Raw genomic sequence first — 26,900 nt, forward strand, 5'->3', positions numbered from 1 at the left:
ATGTCAAGGCTGCTTGTATCATCAGAAGTAGGGACTCAGTGGTTTGTCACACCTTCGAGGTGGGGAGCTCAGTACATGCTTTTGGAGATTTCTCTGTTCTTAGCTAAGGCACCGCCAGGCTGTGAGGCTTTCATCTCACCCCAGGTGTCACTTAGCTGATATGAGTGTTAGATCAACACACAACTTACCTGTTTTATGAGATGCACTTGTTCATTGCTGCTCCCTCTTGCCAACCACTCTCTCTTGAAAAATCAAGCTTTCCTTTGCAAACTCACAATGAGTTTAGTGTTTGCCATCCACAAACCTAGCAAGTCTGCTATACCACAACCATATATACCATATAAATTTGTGAGATATTTTTTTATGTATATATATATGCCTATATATCTATATATACACAGTATTTGATGAAAAACAATGTGCCAACATTAGTGGAACAAATATCACCACCTATGGAAAGAAATATCAGCTGCATTTCAAGCTTCTCCCATGAATATTGAAAATCAAACCATGAAACCAGGAGACATATACAATTTCATGATGATAATAAGAATAGATCACAGAATCACAGTGATTCTGTGAATAGATAACTAGTTGACAAATTGTTACTGTGGTTAGGTAGTCAAAAAACTGGAGTATATGTAATATTAATATGTAGTATGGTACTTTGGCTTTTTATCACATAGTCTGCAGATGAAAATTGTTTAATTGTTTACATTATTAGAAACTGTTCATAAACATTATTAGAAATTAGCTCTCTCTTTTATCTAATTCCCTCTTTTACTTTCATATTCTACATTGTCGCCAAAATTGGGAAAGAAGCTCCTTAACACCAATGTGGTTTTAAGAAGCAGGCATTCTTTAATACAAGACTGGATACACAGTGGGTTGTTCAGCCCAGCATATATGCAGATGGTTATGAGTAACATCTATTTATACACTGAACTTGTAGATATGTATTATATTTCTCGTAAAAATCATGCATACTAATCACATTTCTCAATAATAACTGTAACAGATGTCCTCCCCCTTGCATATGACCCAAACAGTTTTTGAGTCTGAGGTCTACAAAGCAACCCCCTATCCTGTTTCTTTGGCATCTGGCCTCCTTTGAAGTTTCTATATAAGGTTCAAATCAGGGTTATCTCAACCTTCATCTTTTTTGGCTCCTGGAGTACTGTCCAGATACCCATTTTCTGCAGTCTTCAAGGCCTTTTGCCTTTGTTGTATTCTTCAAGTATCACAAAAGTATCACTTAACTCTTCACTATTTCCTAAGTTTAGTTTTTAGTACAAACACAACATTCTACATATTATCTAATAGAGGCTTATATTGATTTGCTCAGAGGTATAACACTTCCTCTTTTTTCAGTGACAATATCGTGTTAAAAAATAAAATAAACTTTATCTTTCTTCTTAATTTTGTTTACTCATTGAATGGGTGAAGCACCATGAGTTAAGGGATCTACATTCCCACAAAAATCTTTGTTGTAGAAAAGTGTTCCTCCTTAGAGCCAATTCCTAGCATTCAAAAGCAATGCATTGTTGCTCAAAGTCAAAAGTTATTCTTACAATAATTTTTAAAATGTTTTTTCTTCTTTTTGATTTTTTTAGATTGTGAGTTTTTTGTAATAATGCAAGCAAAATCTTTTCTACTAAAGGATGAATTTCTCACATTTTCTGTTGAGCCCTGATATAGAGATTCAGATAAAAAACTTTCAGACTTACAATAGTACCATGAGTATTATTAATAGATAAAAAGTTACTCATGATTCAGAGACGTTATAAACACCAAGTGTTGTAAATAGAAAATATTAGAAAACAGATCTGCATGTGATTAATTGAATAAAAAAATCTGTTTGACTCTTCTGCTTGTTGAAAGGATACAAATTTGCCTAACAGGTCAAATAAAAAATTAGGAATTAATTAAGATATTCTAATGTTAATCATTATCTCACAATATAGCACGTTTGTTTTGAAATATGACTAGCTCAATTATGAAAACTGATCCTAAAGCAGAATAACAATATAGACAATAATAATGTAGGAAAAAAATCATATTGGTACATTCTGTTGATGGGTAAGATTGCGCCCATTTTCAGAGGTGCAAAAAAAATTTTATTAGCTACTTTGGGAGTTCTTCCCTTGAGAGACACTTCAGGGTAAGGAAAGTAAAAATAAGAGCAGAAGCATTAGGGAAAGAATTTAATTTGGAGAGAGTTTCTAAAAGTCTTCCTTAGATTCTGTTCAATTTAGTGTTTCACATTAGCAGCTGATAAATGCCCACCATGAGTCGATGTATTTAGATTTAATTTAATTTGAATGTCTATTTCCCTGCAATAATTAAATGAATAGCAAGTCACCTTAAAGGAACATCATGCAGTAAACAAAAATCACAAAAGAAGTTTAATTGCATTAAATAAATTATAATCTTGAACAAAATAAACCAGTAGTAAATTTAGTATTACACTCCATGACTCATTGGTTTACCTTTCTTTATTAAGTCTGTAAATAGATTGCAAAGTATTAAAGGAGAAGAATATTGAATAATATAGCATTTTTAGTTTCATAATTTTTTTTAATGTTAATTTTGGTACTCCAGGCTTTACTCCAGAATTATGCCATCAACTCCTTAAATTATCTTTCTTTGGCAAATTTGTACTAGTATCATAGTGTGCATCTAGAACAATGTTGCAATAAAAGTGACTAGATAGTTCTAGAAGTGGAATAGAAGTCCATGAGTAAAGTGGACAAGTCTATTTTGCTGTGGTGATTTCATGAGCATTTTAAACAGGATTCTTTAGGATGGAAGTGTTGTTTTATCTTATCTCTAAGGGCTCTTGCTGATGACATTTTCAGAATCTTCTAACTGCTTCACAGAGAAAATACTGCAACACAGTCACAGAATCATAGACTGGTTTGGGTTGGAAGGAACCTTAAAGATCATCTAGTTCCAACAACCCTGCCATGGGCAGGGACACCTCCCACTAGATCAGATTGATCAAAGTTTCATCCAGCCTGCCCTTGAACACTTCCAGGGATGGGTCATACATGACTTTCCAGGGCAACCTCTTCCAGTGCCTCACCACCCTCACAATAACAAATTTCTTACTAATATCAAATCTAAATCTCCCCTCTTTCAGTTTAAAACCATTACTCCCCATCCTTTCACTACATTCCTTGATAGAGAACTCCTCTCTATCAGTTCAGTCTGGAGAAGAGAAGGCTCTGAGGAGATCATATAGAAACCTTCCAGTACCTGAAAAGGGCCGACAAGAAAGCTGAGGAGGGACTGTTTATAGAGGCTTGTAGTGATACGACTAGGGCCAACGGGTATAAACTGGAGAGGGGCAGCTTTAGAGTAGACATTAGGAAGAATTTCTTCAACGTGAGAGTGGTGAGACACTGGAACAAGTTGCTTAGGGAAGTTGTGGATGCCTCATCCCTGGAGGTGTTTAAGGTCAGGTTGGATGGAGCCTTGGGCAGCCTTACCTAGTGGGATGTCCCTGTCCATGCCAGAGGGATTGAAGCTAGATGATATTTAAGGTCCCTTCCAACTCTAACTATTCTATGATTGTATGATTCTACTTTAATTTGATCAATTAATAATACCACCTTTATGTAAACTGAAACTGCCTCCAAACTTCAGAAACCCAGCCACCCAACAGATAAACAAATAAAGAAAAACCCTGAAACAAGCTTAAATTTTCTAAAATTCTAGGAAGAACTTGTATAAGTGAGCACAGATCTGTATGAGTGTGAAAGCATGTGTGTGAAAACAGAATCACAGAATCACAGAATAACCAGGTTGGAAGAGACCCACCGGATCACCGAGTCCAACCGTTCCTACCAGATGAACAGATGAATTTCATTTATAAATTGGTGCTAGAATATTATGTTCATTTCTGGCATGTGAAATATCTAGAAAACTTTTTAAAAAGAGTTACAGCAATAATCATAAACAGCATGTCTTGCTTAAAACCCTCAGAGTATAAGATGCATTTGGAAAATGCCCTTAATAACAAGGTTTACATTTTGGTCTGAAGTGGTCACGCTGTTGGTCTCTCCTCTCCCCTCCCCTCCTCTGTCCTGTCCTGTCCTGTCGTGTCCTGTCCTGTCCTCTCCTCTCTTCTCCTCTCCTCAAAAAAAAAAAAACAGGTCACTTAATAGAGATGAGAAGGTTACTAATAAACAAAAAAAAAACCTCTTTAAACAAATATGTAAAACAAGGCAAGGGTACACTTAAAAGGGAAAAGGTATCTTTTTCGTCTTCTGTGAATAGATGGAGAAGTTACAGGGTTAAAATGCACTACAACTCATGAAAATGGTATTTTAATCATAAAGGCAGTTAAGAAGTTACAGTTTCAGGAAAGTTGTGAAATCTGCATTTATTACCCCTTTAAAAGTAATTTAGGAAAATGTCTTTCAGAAATTGGTAGATGTAGCTGATCTTAACTTTGAATAGGGTGTAGATGAAATTGCTGCCCTCAGTTCCTTCCCAGCCCCTCTTTACACCCAGATATAAATCAACAAATGAAAAGACCTTGAACAAGGTCAGGTTTTGGGTGGATTTGAAGAGCTTTTTTTACAGTGTGCAGGACTCTCTACTTTGCCTTGTTAAACCTCATTCTGTTGGCCTCAGCCCATTGATCCAGCCTGTCCATATCCCTCTGTAAATCCTTCCTACCCTCCAGCAGATCAACACTTCCTCCCAGTTTAGTGCCATCTACAAACTTGCTAAAGGCACACTCAATGCCCTCATCCCAGTCATGGATAAAGATATTGAACAGAACTGGACCTGGCACTGTGCCCTGGGGGACACCACTTGTGACCAGTCTCCAGCTGGATTTAACACTATTTACATCACTCTTGGGTCCTGGCCATCCATTAAGCTTTTAACCCAGCAGAAGGCACACCTGTCCAGGCCAGTGGAAGACAGTTTCTCAAGTAGAATTGGTGAGAAATGGTGCCAAAGGCTTTACTAAAGTCCAGATACACTATATCCACAGCCTTTTGCTCATCCATTAAGTGGGTCACCTTTTCATAGAAGGCGATCAGGTAAGTTTGACAGTTGAAGATACTAGTTCTTTATAAGTGAAATAACAAATTTGATAGCATAGCTCACATGAATAGAACAGTTTGTTTGTTTCATTTTTCAGGATAATGCAACAATAGAAAAAGGAGGAGTTATTGCTTATGGTTAGAAATAATTGCTCTGTGGGCTGAAAAGTAAATACATCTATTGCGGCTCAAAGTTTGTAGTTGTATAAGAGGAAAATATCAGGGCTTCTAACACAATGGAAATCTACTAGAATTTACCAAAATGAGGTCCTAATGAAGGAGATGACTAATGAAAGAAAACAGAGCATAAGTTTAGATCAAGAAGTATATCTTAACTATTTAAATAGGTAGTTGGAAAACACATCTAGTACAATATGCACTGTTCAGCAATTTCAGAGAATACATTAAGAAATGATTTTAAAAAAAAGAAGAAAAAATATAAATATAAATGAGATTGTTTCTCTGAGTTGAATTGTAAGTCATAGAGAGTCAAATTGTGACAATAAATAAATAAAGAAATCTAGGTGAGAATAGTCATGATGTGTTCATTGCAATCCTGATTTCCTGGACAAATTTGCCTTGCCGTGCTATGGGTCTACACTCTACCCTCCATTACACTTTGATGTTTATCTTAGTGAAAGTGAGGGAGTCATGTATAATCATTAGTGGCTGGATCAGTGCTTTTGGAAGCATATAAATGCTTTATAGAATCAATAAAAAGAAGGTACAGCAGTTCTTGTTCTGTGAGTTTTCACAAATGTTTACCTATATTTAAATACTATCTCCCTCCAAAAAAACCCACAAGCAATCCAGGATGGTTTTGGGCAGAGCAAGTGTTTCCTTCTGATTAATGCAAAGCTAAGCGTCTGAAATTTTCATAGTGCTCTAAGAAAGGTGAGCTTGATTCTGTTCTTCTTTTACATTTTTGAGCAAAGGTAACAAACACTGTTTTCAGATGGAATTTTTAAGTGGGAGGTCAAGGTATGGAGCCATGGTAAAATAATAACATGAAAATGATAAAAAATGATGTCATGGCAGCTAAAAATTGTCCATTTGTGTTCATTCTGCAAGACATTATAGATGTTTTCACTTCACAATCCATATTTAAATCTGACTCGTCAAAGGATCTGCATAAAACTGGTATTAGAGGAGATTATAGAACAAATGCACTAAATGTACAGTAAAAAGCTGGCCAATTAATTTGCAAACAGATCTGTTAAATACCTATAGAGTAAGTGTTTAAAATTCTTTGTAGTTTACATGTAAATGTTAAAATAAAAAATCTTCTAGAAGGTTGAAGTGTAGGATTTAAGTGTAGTGACTTAAAATATGCAAGAAATTATACAAGTGATTACTTTAGAATCTTCTTGGAAATAACTTGGTCACTGTTTACTGGTTTTGAATAGGTTAGATAATCTAAATAAAAGTTATGAGTCATCCCCAAATATAGTTTCTTTCATAGTAGCAGTAATATGGACAGGGTAGATGAACTGTCTTTGAAACCATTCAATACTACTAGTGATGGAAACAATAAGAAAATAAAAGAGCCTTTTATCATGAATAGAAAAAATGGAAGTCTTTAGGTTTTAGCACCACTTTGACCTTTGTTCTGGAGAAATGGCATCAGCTAATTAAAAAGGAGTAAAAAAAATATTCCTTCATCTAGAATTACAGTTTCATTAATTCTTTCTTTAGTAGCTTACTATTTCAGATAAATACTTCAGTAAAGCAATAACCTCTTGATAAAAAACTACAGATCTTCTGTCCAAATGACTTGTATGCAACAAGGTACTGACAATATTAGAAGAATCAGAATCACCAAAAATATATGGTATGTATAAAACCTTTGTACTGTTTTTTAATTTGTTTCTTTTAATTCAGCCAAACAAAAGAGATAGAGTTTGAGGTAATTTTTTATCTTCATGAATTTAAATGAAAATTAAAAACTTCACTTTAGTGAAGTGCTAGCATAAGAGGTTATCTTTGAGACTGACTGAGAACTGAATGTGATCCGGCTTCTCTATTACTCATCTTTAACGCAAACTTAAAGTACGAGTTAAACTGCAACAAATACACATATATATTCCTTCACCCTACTGCAAACAGTTTACTCTCCATACTGTACTCTTCTTATTGTCTCTTCTTCTCAAAGAGAAGCTGTTCTACTGTCACTGAGGAACATTACAGGAGAGATACTGACATGGAGGGGCTGATTTGTGGTAATTGTTACCTGTTAGGGCCTTTCTGAATCAAATACCTCAGTTTTCTAAGCTGAAAAATAAGCACATAAAAATATAAACCGAAAAAGCCAAACAAAAACTTAGCAACCCATATTGTTCGTCATCATAATATGGGCTAAAAAACGGGCTAAAACATTAAAACCCAGATACATGTCTATCTGGAATCAATTAAGTATTTAAAACTATATTATTAAAAGAGCCCATTTATTTTAAGAGTCGTATGAAAAATTCATGTGGTCTTTCAATGAGGCAGAATGAATGAATGAAAAAAAAATACTGGAAAACATTTACTTGTTTTTAACAGTAAGAAAGCAAATGTTTTGTATGAAAATGTGAAGACTTGAAGTTTTTCAGGTAGGTATAATAGAATCCAGAATTTTCAATGTGAAGAGATATAATTTTGGATACTTTAGAATAAGATGGATAAAACTATGCCTTGTTATGAAATATCTTCCCTTATTAAGCAAGCGAGTAAATTTTGTTTCCAGTCCCCAGATGATTCATACTGGTTTATAATTATAACACAAACTTAAGACTTACTTCCCTTCCAAAACTCATCTTTGTTTTTGCCAATATTCACTAGTATCAATCAATATGTATTTAAATTTATACAAACAAAATTTTCTTTTAGAGTACTTTAACACCCTACTCAACTGACTATGCAATCATTTAATTTAGAAGGATTTACTAAATGCCTAAAATTTTGATGTAAATTAATGAACACATTTTGATAGATTGCATAGACCGTACCCTGCTCAGAATGGTTAGTGATGACTGGGGTAGCCCTGATTCCTCTCAAGCTCAACTTAATTTTTCATGCAATTGTGTGACTGAATTACTACTGCTAAAAAAATGAGGGGTCACCTCCTGCTAGTTATATCTCAGAATTCAAATTTCTGTGGGGAAATTCCAAATTTCTAGTACAATTTTGGAAAGCAGCTGCAAATTAAAAAGTGGACAAGGTTTATTTTTTTTCATTTAAATTAAAATGCTCCCTTCTAAAAATAATACCACCGGTATACAAATGTACAATAGATAACTTTATATCTGTTTTCTGTACTCAGGGTCTTAATCCCATCATTTAAAATTATGTTCCTGAGTGGATGATCTTGTTTATAGGTTTCAGAGACAGTAGTATTTAGCATTAAAACTTCCTTATGTGGATAAATATCTACTGCTAGTGATCTAAAATTGACTGATACTCTCAACAAGACTTCTCTAATCTTTCTAGATTGTTTGGCCAGTGTAATAACTCTCCAGGCAACCAAATGTGTATTGTAACTTTCTGGAGATGACAACAGATGATGCATGCCATCTCTTCTATACTTGAAACACACATTCTTTATGTGCAACTTTAGGTTTTTTTTCTTTTACTTCTTCCTTAACAAAACATCTTCTTAGAAACTTTGCCAAATATATGGTGAGATTTTACGGTTTCATCTACCTAGTTATGCAGTGATGACCAATCTAAATGCTAAACTGTGAATTATGACAAGATAAAAATGCATTTATTACCATTAAAGTGTTGGAAAATACAGTCAAATAAGTAGAAAAATTTCTTACTATATTATATATATTCCTGTCTCTAGTGCCTGGTTACTCTTCAATCTGTAGATGCACCCTTTAGCAGATCTTGATTTAACATCCGTACATTCAAATTCCTTTTTTCTTTATAGGGCATGTCTGTAATTTATGTAGAAATAGATCATGAACTTTAGCAAATCAGATTCTTTTTTTTTAATGTGAACTCTAAATTCCTAATAAACACCATCCAAAGATTCTAATATTAAATGAAGCATGAACACACACACACTAAATGATATTTATGACTTTGCCACAACTTATCTGTTACTACAATGTGTTACTGTGTCAATTATTTGAATGTTTATTAAATAATCCTGGAATTAACAAAATTATTATCTTGACATAATTAAAAGAACATATGCAAATACTGGTTCATCCTGCTGAAAGACTGGAAAAGAGAATTCATTTCCAGTTCAGTGCATGTTGCACTGTCATGCAGTTTAGTTTAAGAAAAGAGGAGACCAAAACACAGTTGTACAAAATCCCCACTTACAGTAAATTGGCCAACAGGAATTTCAGAGAATACAGTTGAAATGCATTCCTTTGGCATTTGCTTCTGGGTGGGTTACACCATCTAATTAAAAGCAAAATTGAGTGTCTACCTAATAATGAAAGGAACAAAGATAAAGTGCATTGTCAGGCTCAATTTAAAAAACAAAAAGACAAATATGTCAACATTTTGGCTTATTTTTGTTGGGTATATGCATGTATTCAATCAACTTTCCACCATTTGGAAGATTCTTGTACAGTAATCTGTGTGGCAGCTGAGCTCCTGCATGGAATTTAAGTGATACAGAAATCCTTCAAAATCCTGAATGCATTTCAGCCAGGCCAAGTCAATTCAGTGGCAGAGTTTCTATTTTCCATAGATCATCATTACTACATCACAGAGATTCATTGGCTAGATCTGAACACAGCTAGGATTTTTGTTTTCTAAAGAAGTAGTATAAAATAAGTATTTGCTGTTCATACGATGTTGGTGTCAAATAATATTTAATATATTAATACTGAATCTACTGCACTGTCACAAGCTAGGATCAATTCACACTAAATTACACAGATTAGGGAATAACCATGATGAGGTAGAGATCTGAGTGCAGTTGCTGGGTTATTATTCTGCAGAGATCACTGAAATGTGGTGAAATTGTTCCCATAATTGGAGTGCTATAATGGAGGGATGAAGGCTTTTTAGGAAGCATGGGTTGGGAAGACAGGTTGAGAGAGCAACTGGAGTGGATGGAGCTCTACCTGGGGATGGATGTGGAGACAAGAGCTTATCTGTTAGGATTAAAGAGAAGAGAAGTAAAGGTGACATAGTGGGTGTCTGCTATAGGCCACCTGACCAGAAAGAAGTGGATCAGACCTTCTACAGACAAACAGGAACAGACTCACATTCAGAGATTCTGGTCCTCACAGGGAACTTCACCCTGATATATGATGGAGGGAAAACACAGCAAGACATAAGCAACACGAGGTTCCTGGAGTGCATTCATGACTTCCTTTTCCAAGAAAGAGAGGAACAAAAGAGGAGAAGCATTCTGCTGAATCTCACACTCGCTGTGTATCACCACTCACCTTTACTTAACACTGGTGAGGCGACACCTGGAGTACTGTGTCCAGTTCTGGGCTGGAGAGCTGGGACTAGTCAGCATAGGAGGCTCAGGGGAAAATCTTATCAGTGTATATAAATACCTCAAGGGAGAGTGCAAAAGAGGATGGAATCAGGCTCTTATCAGTGGTACCCAGGGTGAGGGAGAGAAGCAATGGGCACAAACTGAAAAACATGAGGTTCCATCTTAATATCAGGAAACATGTTTTCACTGTTAGAGTGACTGAGCTCTGGCACATGTTTCCCAGAAAGGTTGAGGAGCATCCATCCTTGGAGATATTCACAAGCTTTTTGGACATAGTCCTGGGCAGCTGACTCTAGGTGTCCCTGCCTGAGGAAGGGGTTGGACCAGACAATCTTCAGAGGTCCCTTCTAACCTCATCCAATCTGTGATTTGCAGTATCACTTGAAAATTTCTTTTAGTGTGCTGTACTCCTTTTCTTTTGGATTTTCTTTTTTCCAATATGCATGTCTTGGTATATTAATTTATTTAACTGAAAGTAGCAGTAACAGATTTTTATTGGGTTTTGTGGTTTGTTTTTTTTTCCTTCTATTGGCTCTTTGTCATTCATTAAGGATCTATGTTTGAAAATTTTTTTTATGTACATTAAATATTGTGCAGAATACGGAAATATATTTTGAAAATATTAAGCTCAATGTTCATAACACACAGTAAATCAGGCTGGGTTTTTGAAAATAGGAATGATATCTTTTCCTTGGATTATGCAGCACTGAGGATGTAAATGAAGAAAATCAAGAAAGAAGGGGACTTTCATTTACAGTAATTACAGAACTGATTTCATTTACTTCAGGCTAACTCTGCTCTTGAGAGCTTTCTTAACATGTTTGCATCAGGTCATGGAATGACACCATGTGATGACTGACCATCATAGTTTTGTCAGGCATAGGCAAATCAGGAATATTCTTCATTTGTCAATATATTTTGTTTTCGTAAGAACAGATGGAATAAGCTATGAAAGCAAACATACAGGTAGAAAGTTCAAAACTGTATTTTTATTTATTGATTTTTAAAATATCTAACAGCAAGATAGATTTTAAAAAATTCTAAAAGAACATCTTACTTAATTATCTACAGTGGAAACAACTGAGTAAGAAAACAGGTGAATGAGAGATCAAGTACAAATAAAAAAGGTAGTTAATCCAAATGAAATTATTAACATTTTGTATTTTTATTGTCTTTTTATGTGTGCAATTCAGATTCCTTACTTAAAAAAGAGTTTTATCTCGTTTTTGAAGATGTTACTGTATTCTTTCTCTATGCAACATAAAGGGCTAAAGTGACCTCCAAAGGCAGGAGATATACACAAGGAAAAATAGATTTGACTATGTCTACTTTATAAGGATCATGCTCAGGACTGATCACTGACTGCAGAGGTGGAATTTATCTCTATACTTTGTAGTCAATGTCTGTGAATAGGCATCTTCAAGACAGGCAGTTAATCAGACTGACAAAACAGGACTAAGCTGAGTAACTTTCACTTACATACATTTAACTGTAGGTGTCCAAAGTTAGAGTAGGTGAATTTCAGCTTTAGTCTACATGACTGTCAACATCAACTATGCCTAAAAAACCATAAATTTCTCTTTTGATAATCCTGTGTACAAAAAAATATCTCAAACTGCTAAAAAAAGCCTGTGCTGAAATACTTGTAGTTTGATTCTTGAGTGATATGGCCACATAGAACTTGTGCTTTCTTTTCCAAGTTTTAGAATTCTTGATCTATGATCTTGATTTTTGATAGAAAAGTCTATTGAGAAGGACTAGTTTGGCAGCTATATAGCATCCAGACCAAGTTAGGTATTTTAGCATCAACAATTTCAAAAACTAATAAACTGCAAAGGAGGATCAGTCATCTGCCTGCTGTTTCCCAAAAAAAGAAGACATTGACATTTAATCTTAAAAATGATTGTTAGAGTCCAATAAGTACAAGATCAACAATTTAAGATTCATAATTATCATTAGTCAAAGGAAGTTACATCTACAGAGACAAAAAATAAATATATTTATGCTATTCATGTGATTCCTTTAATGTTGCAAATTTTCTCCTACTTTCATGACAGATGGAACTATTATCAGCCACTTGTTTTTGTCAAGTCTGGAGATTCTAGCTCAACCTACATTAGCACTCCTAATAGTAGATGCTTAATGACAGGATGTAAAAAATCCTAACAATAATTTGCTTAAGATTATATTGCATAATTTATTCTACCCATCACTATAGTGTAAATTGGACTAAATGTTGTGACAGGAAGGTTAAGATGAATGTCCAGTGAGAGATGCAGACATGAGTTTGAAACTAGCAGTTGTGACATTTGGTGACATAAATTTTGACATTTATTTTTTTTTTTAATCCTTAGGTTTTGCACAAAAATAACTTCATGTTGATTTCAGTATATAAATGAGAGATATGTGTTAAAAAGTGCTCAACTGTTTTGTTTTTTTTTTTTTTTTAATTCCATCCTCTTCCCCTAGAAAAACCTTCCCTACTTCATGTACCTGAGTGATGCTTTCTACTTAGCACACAAATTTCATGGAACTGTTTGAAGACTTAGGAAGGAAGCTTAATCAGAAATTCCTTTGACCCCTCTAAACTTTTTATTGATAGAAGAAAACAAGAGCAAGGCCTGTGTGTCCAGTGAGTTGTTCCTTAGATTTTAAACTCCCCTGAAAGAATAATATACTGCAAATGATGTCTACATATGAACCAACATCCCCTCGAAAACCAAAACTGAAACCAAACCCATCATCTTCAGTAGAAGACTCTAAAATATTTCAACAGATGTGCTACATCACTTGTAATTCAGTAAGACTGCTATTAATTCCATGACTAGCAAGTATCTACATGGCACAGTGAGGTACTGTAATACAGAATGCACCTTTGAAAGAGCTGGCTAAGTTGCTGGAAGCAGTGCAGCAAAACAAGCACCCCTGTGTGCCTCAAGATAACATATCCCACTTGTCACTAGAGTAAATCAAGCCTATGTTGACTACTATACTAATACATTATGGTTGGACTTGATGATCCGGTGGGTCTCTTCCAACCTGGTTATTCTATGATTCTATGATTTATTCTTCTGTTGGTTCACAGACTTATCTGTTTAGGTATCCCTTTGTAACATGTCATCGGGCAAGAAGACATAGGCTTGATGGACTTCACACTCATTGAGACAAAGAGCTTTTTACTTGGTGGAGAACAACTTCCTTAACCAAGAGCACGATACACACACTTCATTGAAGCTGATGTTAAAAGTCCTATTGACTTAATGAGAATGTGAACCAGACTTTGCAGTTTTCCAGCAATGGATATGAAGGTGCAGAAAGAGAATAAAATCAGGACACAAGCACTGCAATTATGGAGAATGAAAAAAGGGAAATACTGAATATTTTCTTTTTATCCTCTCCACAAGAGAAAAATAGTCCTAACATAGCTATTTGACTAGCAAATAGGAAACTCCAACTTCTTCAAGCACTCATTGTTGTCACCAGGCATTTTAATGACTCAATTTAACACTGCAGCATTTCTTTTTCTCAACACTGACTAATAACATGCTGAGATAGTTACACTCATTTGCAAGTGGAATTTTATTGAAGAACAGAAAGGTGAATGCCTGGGGATTTTGCTCTTAAAACTGTAGAGGACACATCTTTGGATACAATGTTTAAAGAGTAAAAGAAAATTAAAAGGAGAGGTTAGTGAGGGAGATTAAGGGTGAAGGAGAGAAACAAGGGGAAGAGCTAATGAAGGAAATTAAATGGATTGAGAATTACTTTGCAGAACAACTAGTGGCAGATAATAAATCACGGTTCTGTAAGCCCCAAAAAACCTGAATAATGAAAACACAGAGGCAGTAGAAATGTCCCAACACACTTCTGTTAAATGTAAAATGTAACCTGCAATGTGTTGAATGCTGCAAAGTTTCCACTATTTTCAAGTAAATTGCCCAAATTTAGCTTTCTTTCTTTTCTTTTTATTCTATCACAGTACACATGGTTCAGTGACATCAATGTATCCATAAAGTTCTAGCTGCAGCTCCTACAAATTCAGGCCCTGAGCAGATCTACTCTACAAACTATCAGATGCTGACCAGTTCCTTACAGTCGCTAAATATATGTATTAATCTGCCCCTGGTAATACCGGAATTGTATTAACACTGGATTAACACACACTATATACTACTAATGTATAAGGGTGCCTTTATTACAGACTTAAAACATCTACAGATGATTTATTCACCTTTTTAAATATTAATGCCTTAGAAAGGGAAAATGACCTGGGCACCTTAAAAAAAAAATCTGGATTTTATTGCAAGTACATATTTTTTTAAGAGTATATTAATATTTTAATACTTGCACTAGTCGACTCAATAGTTTTTGAGTTTATTCAGCTGTATTTGATTCTCTGACAGGATTTTTAAGATTAATAGTTTAAACATGAAGGTAAACTTTTTAAAAGAGCTCATTTTAAATAATGAAGAAAATACGCTTTGTCTTTCTTAGCAAAATTATTTATTTCTCACTGATAATGAATTCATGTATGCATAAGTATTTCTATACCCTGAAAGAATGGTGGGTGTATTAACATTTGATTCACTCTTTATGCTCACAGTAACTCGTTAGGCATACCAACAGTTTTGCAAATATAGAGTATATTGTTTATCAGCATCTGCTTCTAGAATTTCGATTTTACAACTCCTTCTTTGTCCGTGTGTATACGTATCTGCAGGTGCTATGCATGCAGATACACTTATGTCCATATATGCGCTATATGTTCAGTAAGTATCTTAAGTAAAACATTCCCTTTGTCTTGAAGTGCATAGATTTAACTAGACTGTACACAGGCAAGTAAAATTTGCCTGTGTTTATATTCAATGCAACACAGAATCACCAGGTTGGAAAAGACCTTCAGGATCATCAAGTCCAACCATTCTTATAAGCCATTAAATCATGTCCCTCAGCATCTCATCCACCCATCTTTTAAACACCTCCAGAAGTGGTGACTCAACCACTTCCCTTGGCAGCCTGTTCCAGTGCCCAATGACCCTTACTGTGAAATTTTTTTTCCTGATGTCCAGACTCAAGCTCTCCTGGTGGAGCTTGAGGCCATTGCCTCTTGTCCTGTTCCCTGACACTTGGGAGAAGAGGCCAGCTCCCTCTTCTCTACAACCTCCTTTCAGGTAGTTGTAGAGAGCAATAAGGTCTCCCCTCAGCCTTCTCCTCTCAAGGCTAAACAAGCCCGTTAACAATCTGCTAAGGGGTTTTGATATTATTAATTGATCACACCTTTTGTTGAGAGGGTGTGGGGAAAAAAATAGTACCATCATGGAATCATACAATTATTCCAGTTGGAATGGACCTTAAAAATCATCTAGATACAATCTTCCCTCCCTGCCATGCCATGGGCAGGGACACTTTCTACCAGATCAGGTTTCTCAAGGCCTCATCACACCTGGACTTGAACACTTTCACAGATGGAGCATCCACAACTCCTCTGGACAACCTGCTCCATTGCCTCACCACCCTCACAACTAAAAATTTCTTCCTAATATCTAATCTAAGTCTCCCCTCTTTCATCTTAAAACTTTTACCCCTCGTCCTGTCACTGCAATACTTGATAAAAAGCCTGTCCTCAGCATTCCTGTAGGCCTCCTCTAAATACTATAAGACTATAAGAGGGCTATAAGACCTCCCCATAGCCTTCTTTTCTCAGCAAATAGATCTTTCTTTCTTTGAAAATAATCTCAGCAATGGAGGAAATGATGATGTCTTGTCTTGAGGGAATGGATTCTACCTTAACCAGGAACAGCGTTATGATATCTGTGAGATGCAAAAGGATTTCTTTTCAGGAGATTTATTTTTTGTTCATTTGTTCTCCCCTTTCAGTCCCCTTTCTTCCAGATGCAGGGATAACTGCTACAAGCTGGGCAGCTGCAGATGTCAAAAGCAGCAGACTTGAATCTTATGCGTTCACGTATTGCTCACAAGAAGTATCTTCGCTAGGAGCCACAGGAGTAAGTTTTCCCAGTTTGTAACTAAAGACTACGCTGCTTAAATCTATGTACTGTATGGGATTGAGTCTGTATTTTAAATGACAAAATTGGCTTTCTTGTTACAAGAGTTATGAATACATGTCCTCTTAGATTTGTCTCAGCATTTTTTGGTGTTATCTGAGATTTTCCCGTGCAAACTGGCATTTCGCTCTGACAAATTAAATCTCCAAAGATGAAGAACATTTAATTTTTTAGAATTTTCTTAACACAGAGATATTAGATCCTTGTTTCCATTCTGCCCATGATAATATGTTGCACAAACAATGCAACATGAATGAAAGAGTAAAACAATATGATAGATTTAATTAAAATTTGTAGTTAATTGAAAACTGGAAAACCTTAAAACACTGTATACAATAAGCAATGCTCACAGAGTTTGAAGCAGAAAAACTGTTGATACTATTAGAGAATCTTGCTTCTTATTTACAAAGAAATTTTCATTTGGGTTTTACTTCTGAAGCGCAAAATTTGTGTTGACACATTTGGTTGGATCCTGCCAGTTGTATGAGCAAGACACATCTTACAACTGCAAATCAGGTAAGAACCTGAAATAAGCACATATGAAACATGCATATGCAAAAATTTTGGTTCTATGAGCCTAACTCTGTGACAAAGTCTTTTTAAAACCATAGCAAAGGCATAACTTTTCAGAAGCTGGCACTAAAAGGGCAATGGATTAAAGAGAGTCAGTTTTATAGAGTCCAGTTACTTAGTGTCACATGGTTTACTGAACAGAAAGCATACAACCTTCAAGCTAAATATTTTCTGCAGACCTTAACTGAATATAATTTTAAGAAAAAAAGAAAATAAACTCTCCAGTTTCGGTACCTTGCACTTTCTGCTATAATTTCTGGATGCATTTTTAACTTCAGTTTTAAAAGTGGAGCGTTTGGAGAAGACTTAATTTCAAGTTTAGCATAACTGGTTAAAAAATGATTTGCTAAGTTTTTTCACAACCTCTTTATTTTCAGCTTTTTGTCTCCCAGATCAGAAATCTGGATTTTTATTTGCTTTAAGCAAGTGATTTTTTTTCCAGTGAAACCATAGGAAGCTGAAGTATCTCTTAGAATACTAAAAATTTAAGCAAAAAATACTGTGAAATAAAATTGCCATAGCCATGGAAGCCCTAGGAATTTGGATGAAGTTTCTGAGAAGCATGTTTTTATTCTTTATTAGAACATACACAGAAGTTAAAGACAATGATCTCTGTTTTATTTCTGTCAACTGAATGATAATAGCTTGCTTTTCCACAGGTTTCTGCATTGATGCCTGATAAATGTCATGACATGTTTAATAAAATAGAATTCTGTTAATTATGGATTGATTTTAAGATTAACTCTGCTCTGAAGCGTTCAGGTTGACAGAAGAAAGAATTAGCTTGATGCGTAATGTTAAAGATCTGTATTAATCTTTACTGCTTTCAGAAATGGTATAATCCTTTTCATTAAAGGAAGTTTTCAAAATTTCATGTAAGTTAACTTATTCATAAGGTCATATAGCTATAAGAAGGATAATAGATCTGATTCCTGGAGCAGAGTTTTGAGCTCTAAGTAGTAATACTACTCTTATAATTAAAAAAAAAATAACTTGTTCACATTTAGCTTTGCCAAAATATATTGTTCACTAGGTCTTCTACTTTGTGAAAACAGTTTTCAATAAATTTATAGAAAAAAATACTAGAGATATATATCCACATAGCATCTTAATTTTTTGGAGCTTTATGTTCTTGCAAACAAATATACTTTTATAATTTTGCTTACAAATACTAGATAGTAGTCTAGGGTCTTCGGCAGCAATGGCCCAGGTAAATAAATAAATAAAAAATGTGTAAGTACACAATGAGCCTTAGAAATAAGGATAGCTTGGAAAACCTCACGTTTTTTATGATATCTTTTTGAGTTTGGAGTTTGGAGGTTTTATTTCAACTTTGCTTCATTTGTGTCTTCTTTGTGTATGAATAAGTCAATTTTAGGTTTAACTCTTTTTGAAACTCAGCATACCAAAATATCTTCTAATGTTTGTCAGAAGCACTCAATAATAACTGACTGTCAGAAAAAATGTACCTTCCCAAAGAAACTTATTTCCACCTTGCCAGTCATACATTGAAGAAAAAATGCAGAGAAAGGTAGTTCCTTTCTTTCATTTGAAGATATACGTAACCAGACTATTACATCCATGTTCAGCTTCCAGCAGAGATGTTGCTAGGTGACTGGGAGAAGCTACAGATGAACTACAGCAACTACAGTGCTTTTCAGAATTGGAACATTTTTCATTGCTTTTATTTTCATCCACTTAATGCTGTTAGTATGAATGCTGCTTTTGGAGATCTTAACATGATTTGAGTCATCTGTCCATGGATTAATATTGCTGTAGATGGTCAAAAACATCTATACTACATCGATTTATTATCTATTCCATCTGAGAAATGCATTATACTTACAAGAGTCATGTGAACAATTTCTTCCTATCCCACATCGCTCATAAAGGAGAGTGCTATGACTGAATGTAACAAAATGGAAGTGAATAAACAGTGTAGTGTACAGCACATGCTTTTAATTTCACAATTTCTTAGCTCATAGTGTTTTTAGAGAGAGTCTGATTTGTGATTCTTCTAGACATACTGGTAAGAAAGCTACTGCATTATTAATAGGATTTGAAGTTCTGTATTGTGTATTCTCACTTCAATATTCTTTTTGGTTATGGGCGATATTAATAGTACAACATATCAAAAATTATTTATAATAATATATTTTCTTATTTTTCTTGGCTTAATGTACTGATATATTTAAGGATTTTTTTCCACCACAAATAATTTAGTAAGTGAACAATAGCTACTTTTCTTCTGTAAAGCTGGATTACTGCCTCCCCTGGTAAAAGAAAGGTTAATCTAAGTGTCGATCCATCAGTTATTTCATATATTCATGTATTCACTATGAGTAAATGATATGGTGGGATTTCATACAGCATGTATCAGAGCCCTGAGGGCACTAACAGACCTTAGTGAGCCTGACCACCCTAACCTGGGTCCCACACCTACATAAATGAGCCCAGGGATTCATTTAAGCTCATAGAAGGGCACACAAACTTGCCCTGAGCTCTAGGAGTGTCTATGTACAGTTCTACCTCTGGACCTTCCTCCTGGATGTATCCTGGTCCTATGTTTCAGCTAGCTTATCTTCTAAATGGGCCCTTGGGTCTATGTTGCACCTTGTCTCCTATGTGGTTTTATCTCCCAGGATTTGATCTCCTGTGTGGGCTTTTCACTCATGTTGTAGTTTTATTTCCACTACTGTCTCTTCCCCTGTCTCCTCTTGCTCCTGACCTCCTGGAAGGATCCTAGCTTTGGGCCATTTCTTGCTGTACTTGGGCTGTCATTTGTCCCTGTTATCAGCCCTGGGCTATGCCTACTGTACTCAGATGTGCCCCATCATTGAGGATTCTACCCATGTTGGGATCTTGGTTCTGGGCTTACTTGTTGTTAAGGAGCAACCCTGTTCCAGCATCTGCCTGATGGTATACAAATGTAACATGTAAAATATGGGTTTGCATCATTATTATTAGGAGCCTAATGGTTTGGTAGCTAAGGGCCACTGGACTTGTCTGAAATTGTGGTCAGGAATATAGAATATGAGAGCATCTGCTACATTAAGTTCACTGGCTAAGGTCTGCCCAGTATGAATGAAATAACAAGTAAAAAGGAAAGTGATAAATTAAACATACAGATACACAAACCTAACAAGCAGGTGATGATGGAGACAATAATGAAGACAGGAATTCTTCATCCATTGACTGATAGGCTATTAACAAAACTACTCAGGCATAGCCTAGCCTTGAAGAAGGTCAGCTTGAACTTTGTAAATGATAAGAAGTGCAAATCAAGATTAGTATGAGCATTATGAAGTACTTGAGGAAAGACCTCTGGGCTGGTGAAAATCTTATTAGAGGAAGTTCGGGGAGAAGTCAAAAAAGATGGAGAAAGATGAGTCAGCAAGGAACAACTGTAGGAAAATGAAAAAGAGGATGAATAAAAAGGACCTGTCATACACAAAGAATGCCATTTGCCTAACTGATTCCTGTGCCTGAACAATGCAATCTATCCTATCTTCTCACTAAAGATTTTGTTTGGTTGGTTGTTTTTTGTTTGTTGGGGTTTTTTTTAACTTTTTATGTAACCTCTCTCTCTTTTCTGTGTGTGAATGCTTTAAGATCTAAACATTGGCAACTGGGGAAAGAGCTGTGGTTCACAGGGTCTATGGGTCTTTGTGCCAATAGCTGGAGGTAGCATGTATCATTGGGCCAGCAGGTCTGTGTGCCAGCAGCTAGCAAGGTGAGCATCCAGTAGAGGTATGTGTACAGGAGCAGGTATGGTCTGTGAGTTTAAGTAAGTTTAATTGTTGACAATTAGAGAGACATGAGCATATGTGTGTTCATGTTTTGAAAGGTCAAAGTACCAGCAACTGGAGAAGAGACTTTGAGTCTCAGGATTCTAAAGTCTAGATGCCAGTAAGAAGGGTGATGGACATGGAACAGAAGTTTAAATGGTGAGCAGCTGGGGAAAGATCATAGGTATTAGGGTTTTTAGGTCTATGTGCCAGCAATTAGAGGTACCCAAGGTGTATGCTGCCATGTCTAAGTCCTAACAACTGCAGAAAAAGTAATGGGTCCTGGGCTGTAGGTCTCTGTGTCAGCAGCTGGAGGAACGCATATGGAAGAAAGGTGTGGATGATAGCAATTTGAGAAGGTGCTGCAGCTCTGTGTCAGTAATAGGAAAAATCAGTATGTGTACATGAAATGAGAGCAACTGGAAAGTTCTAGATGTGGGTTGTTTTTTTTCCTCCAGTGGACTTTATCCTGTGCATGTCTCTGTGCAATTCACTAGTGAATTTCAGGCTGGACTAGCTAGCAAGGAGGAGGATATCTGCATACTGGGTAAGGACGTCTCAGGTTTGGACATGTATACCAAAGAATTCTGGTGAAAGTTAGCTTTGAAATATATAAAATATGAGCAGAGTAGCCTAGCCTCTTCATTATATCCATTTCACTCCAGAAGGAACAGAAAAAGGCAAGTGGTGTTGGTTTTTTTGTTTTTCAGTTTTTTGGGTTTTTTTTAAAGATGTTGTGGCAGATTCCAGAAAACCATTGATATGTAAGGTTGATGCCTATTTTAAGCAAATTGGACTAAACTGCACTACAGCTATAATCAGTGAATATAAAGAGAAATATAATCTCTCCCCACAGAACTTTTCAGGATGCTAAGCATAAAGATAAATTTTATGTCAGCTTGGTTAGTAGACACAACACAGCTTTAAATAATTTGGATAATCCATTTTCGCAGAATCTCTGCTGGGATCTGTACAATACAGAAAAAGGTAGGAATTATGATGTGATGAGGTTGCAGATGATGTTAAATTATTCTGACTACTGAGAAAAACACCCTAATCTGAAGCGTTAGAAGGACCCCATGGAACTGTATAATTAGCCAATAATCACATTAATTTTGATGTAAATAAACATGAATTGGTGTCTATTAGAAATAATCTTAACCTTATGTATAAAAGAATGAAGTTAGAGCTGGCTATTGTGCTTATGAAAAAAAACGTTTTGATTTATACTAGAAAGTTTCAATAAAACTTGCAAGGGTATCATCACAGGATATTTCAGATTGTAAGAGACCTCAGGAGGTCTTTAGTCAACTTTCCTGTTCAAAGTAGAGATAGTATTGAGATTAGACTAAATTATTCAGTGTTTTAGCTAGATGGATCTTAAAAACCTCTAAGGACAAAAAGTGCACAACCTCTCTGGGCACTCAAGCTCCAGTGCTTGACTGTCTTCATAGTGAAAATGTAGGGGTTTTTTTCTTAAATTGGATCTGATCTTCTTTGGTTTCAAATCCATGTAGCACCTGAATTACTGTGAGCAATTCAAATCCTTCAACAAAAACGGTAGGAGCAGAAAAAGTGATAAGTATGATTAAGACTACTGCATAATTTCCGAATATGAGGATCAACTAGACTAAGATTAGAATTTCATTATTGAAATGATGCAGACAAATTCTATCAAATTGTGAGTCTCATGGAAAGGATGAACATACAGTGATGGTTCTTTGCATTTCCAAAGTAAGAACTATTAGGTGTAGGTTCGAAACTTCACCAAAATAACATTATGTATTACGCAATGTCTTTCAGCACAAAACACTTCTCCACATAAATGCCTCAGCTGAGGTCTGTGGTACAATGAGCAGACATGTTTCATCATGGCAAAAAACATATGCCACGTGTGATGGTTAATTGGCAGAGTGGACTGTGGATAGAAATGAGATTGACTGAAAGAACATCTTCAAAATGCCTTTAGGCATAAAAAGTTTTTAATAGCTCAGGGACAAGCCGTCTGAGCTCTTAGCCACTATTAGCAACAGGACAGTAAGGTGAGGTAGGGTACAAATATACAAAACAACAAACATTTTGTGCCCTTTGGCAAGAAAAGCAGGCAAGGCAAAGGAAGAATTAAAAACTATGCCTACAGCAATAAACAGGCTTACACACTGAGTGTTGATGTGAAGAATGTGATAAATTTTTACTGTGCAAAGGCCCATAGAGTCTGCATACTTACTACGCATAATGCATCTTCTTCCACTATGTTGTAGTCGCAGTCATATTGGAAAGACCTCATAAGGCTATACTTCTGTACAGAATTTTAAATAAGCATTCTCATCATCATAGAATCATAGAATCATCATAGAATAACCAGGTTGGAAGAGACCCACTGGATCATCGAGTCCAACCATTCCTGCCAAAAAATTAGATTTGTATGCATGAAAATTTTAAAAAGATATAGAAAGAGTGCATAATTAGTTGTACTAATTTGTGTTCTGGCCCCCAAAATTGGTATTCCGGCCCCAAAAATTGATGTTCAAGCCCTGAAAACCACTGTTCTGGCTGCAGAAATCACTGTTCTACCACGCAAAAATTAGTGTTCTGCCTCCGAAAATTAGTGTTCAAGCCACAAAAATATGAGTTCCGGCCCCCAGACGGGCAGTTCTGGCCTGAACCAGGGAACTGTGGGCACTGTGGCAAGCAGAGATCAAAGCCAAGGTCTGGAAAATGGGACTCTGGCCCCAAAATGGAAGTACTGGCTTAAAAATTGGGGTTCTGGCCCGCCAAACTGGGAGTTTTGGCAACAAAAATCAGTGTTCTGACTCCAAAAATCAGTGTTCGGGCCCCAAAAATCACAGTTCTGTCCCCAGCCAGGGGCATGTGGGCACTGATGTAAGCAGGGATGAAAGTCAAGAATATGGGAATGGGGGCCCTGGTCCTGAAAGGGGTCTTCTGGACACCAAAATGGGAGTTCTGGCCCCAAAAATTGGTGTTCAGGCCCTAAAAATGGGCATTATGGCCCACAAAAATAGCAGTTCTGGCCACAAAAATTTGAGCTCTCATCCCAAAATGGGTGTTCTGGACTCCAAATTGGAATTCTGGCACCAAAAATCAGTGTTCTGGTCCATGCGATTAACAGATTTCTTTTGAAATTATTTTTTGCCTTAGAATTACAGATTTATCTTTCTTCAATAACCATTTGGATGACATAGCCTTTCAGTTTGCCTTTTAGGTTACAGTTTAAATGAGGAATAGTTTTCAGACAGCTTTTCACCTGTACGAGGTATATTAAAGATGGTGAACAAGTCTTTTAATATTGTTTTGCAGTATATTAAAAAAATAAAAACAAACTCACAATCAAAATGTGAGAGACAGTTACCTTAACTGTGAAAAGATACCATCAGGATATGTTGTCAACATTTTGAGAAGCAGTAATCAATGGATCAAGATTTATGGAATAGCTTAAATACTTCTTCTTTGAAGGGTCTTTTCCAGGCACACAGGCTCCAACTTCACAGGTACTTGAATTTCCACAACTCTCTCTACTTTTTCCAGCCTCTGTTTCAGCGATTTACAGAAATTTTCTGCTGGGCAGAGGGTTCTCAAGGAATATAACAATAAAGAAAGAACATTTTGTAGTGTGGTGGTAAAACTGATTATTTCTTTAAAAAAAAAGTTGTAAAAATAAGTTTGACCTTTCCAAATTTCAGGTTTTAAGGGAAAAAAAAAGCCTTTCTAAATTATACGTTTGTGTACCGAATTGCACCATTTCTGAGCCTCAACTTCTCTTTCTTTTTCCCTTCCCTATAGCAATATTTAGACTAATACTGTGGTCCTCAATGCCTCACTTACTGTTAGGGAGGGGAAGAAATAAAAGGCTTTCTACAGCAGCACTGTCTAAACACGTCTGTGGCTTCTGTGAAACTCACTTTAAAAAAATAAGCTATACAGATCCTTTCTCTATAACCTTAATTTAGAACTATTCACAGAAATGACTGACAGCTAGTAGCTTTAATGTTTCTATAATTTTCTGGAACAGTAAATGTCAATGTAATTCAGCCAATCACAGCAGCTTTTTATTAACTTTTTTTAGTCCTTTCCCTGATGTTTCCCCTCCTCCAAACACATGCATACATACAAACATACACACACACACACATGCACTCTCCCACACACCAGGCTAGGACATCTGGCTAGGATCTGACTATATCTTCTTAATGAATCCACTTGTATTCTTTTATATCCTGAGTTTTATGTTTGTTCCCTATAGTTAAAGATTTTACTTGACCAATTTTAAATCTTTGTGTGAAAATACAACGTTTTAGAGTTTCTTTCAGAAAACTTAAATCATAGTATGCAATTTAACCAATTACAAGAACTTAAATCACCAGTTTTGTTCAAATACAGAATGTATTCATTTTCAGTACATTTCCCTAAGTAGCATTTTAAGAGAGAAATTTCCATAACCAGCAGCCATAAGAAAGCATGACTTCAGTACCTTGCTGCTAGAAATAGAGCAAAATTGTTTATTGTGGATTGATTATTTAGTTTTAATCAATATTTTCCTTTTATATTGTATTTTCATTAATACTGTCTATTTTTCATTATTTTACTTAGCTCCATTCCATGTGAAACACTTGTTTCAATCCTTCACTCTCTTCGTGCTAAGAAACATTCTCTTTTCATTATGATTAATTCTGATTATCTGTTCTGTGTTATAGGGGTAAGTAAAACATCTCCTTAGCATGTATTGAAAGTCAGATTAAGTCTGATTTCTAGAATTTATTTTAAAATTCTCCAGTTGATTTAAACCATCTAGATATCTTCTTCAAGTATATTGCTCAGAATTGGAAAGACACATATTTCCAATAACTAGAAAATTATTATCATCATAATCATCTTCTGAGAAGCTGCTGTACTGTGGCAGACAATGTTTATTAAAGTACTTGATGAATATGTGGTGAAGATTCCTTGTAAGACTTACAGCAAGAAAAAGTTATACCTTGCAGTACAGTGTACTTCGAAATTTATATCACCACACTTTGATATTTTTATTAAGGTTGCAACAAGAAAAAGTCTTTGCTCTCTGTGTTTCTTGATTCTGGTTTGCAGTGTCAGCAAACAGAAAGAAACAGTATACCACCGGGATTTATCCTTGAGTCAACACAAGGAAAGATGAGAGTATAGGGAAAGAGAATCATAGGAGATAAAAGGCAAACATGAATGTTTATGTTTATGGATTACTGTGATAGATGACTTAAAAATACATGCAATTGGTAGAAAGGTGTCTTAGATAATTTATTTCTAGAACTGTAACACATCCTATATTCTATTTATAGGAAATGGCTTTTGTTATTCCTTTCAGCTTATGTTCACAAAACTTGTTTACCTTGCGATTCTGTAGTAAATGCTAGATTTTCTTGCTACAGCAGGTACTCTGAGTAGGTGCCTACTCTTGCTGCATACAGTTCAGTTACTTTATCTACTTAACGAGTCCTATAGTAGTTACCAGTGCTAAAGAAGAGAAATTAACATCTTCTACATCACTGGTTTTCAAAGTCTTGTAAATTTAATTTTTTTCTGAAATTAAGTTGTCCATTGGTAGAAGCTGAATTTCTCTTTGCTGCGGAGGCAGGACTCCCTAAAGGAAAGAGAACATTCAGAGATAATAAGTCTTTTGTGTGTTTTATATATAAAACTGACTCATGTCCAAATGTTAGCTGAAGTAACACGTTTCTCAGGAAATGAGTTTTAAGCTGAGTAATTAGTTCCAAGATATTCTAGCTAGAACACACACACCCCTGCCCCATTTGCTAAGAATTGCTCCCCACCATGAGGATGTTATCAAGCAGATATAGGTACAAGAACTCTTAGCTGTGCACTTCCCCAGCGCTGAAAAAGCATACTAAACTGTAAACTGCAGAGATAATACCGCATCCTAGCCTCCATCAGTACAGGTGTATTT

This window comes from Phaenicophaeus curvirostris, chromosome 1 (genome assembly GCF_032191515.1).
Source record: "Phaenicophaeus curvirostris isolate KB17595 chromosome 1, BPBGC_Pcur_1.0, whole genome shotgun sequence".
Taxonomy (NCBI): domain Eukaryota; kingdom Metazoa; phylum Chordata; class Aves; order Cuculiformes; family Cuculidae; genus Phaenicophaeus; species Phaenicophaeus curvirostris.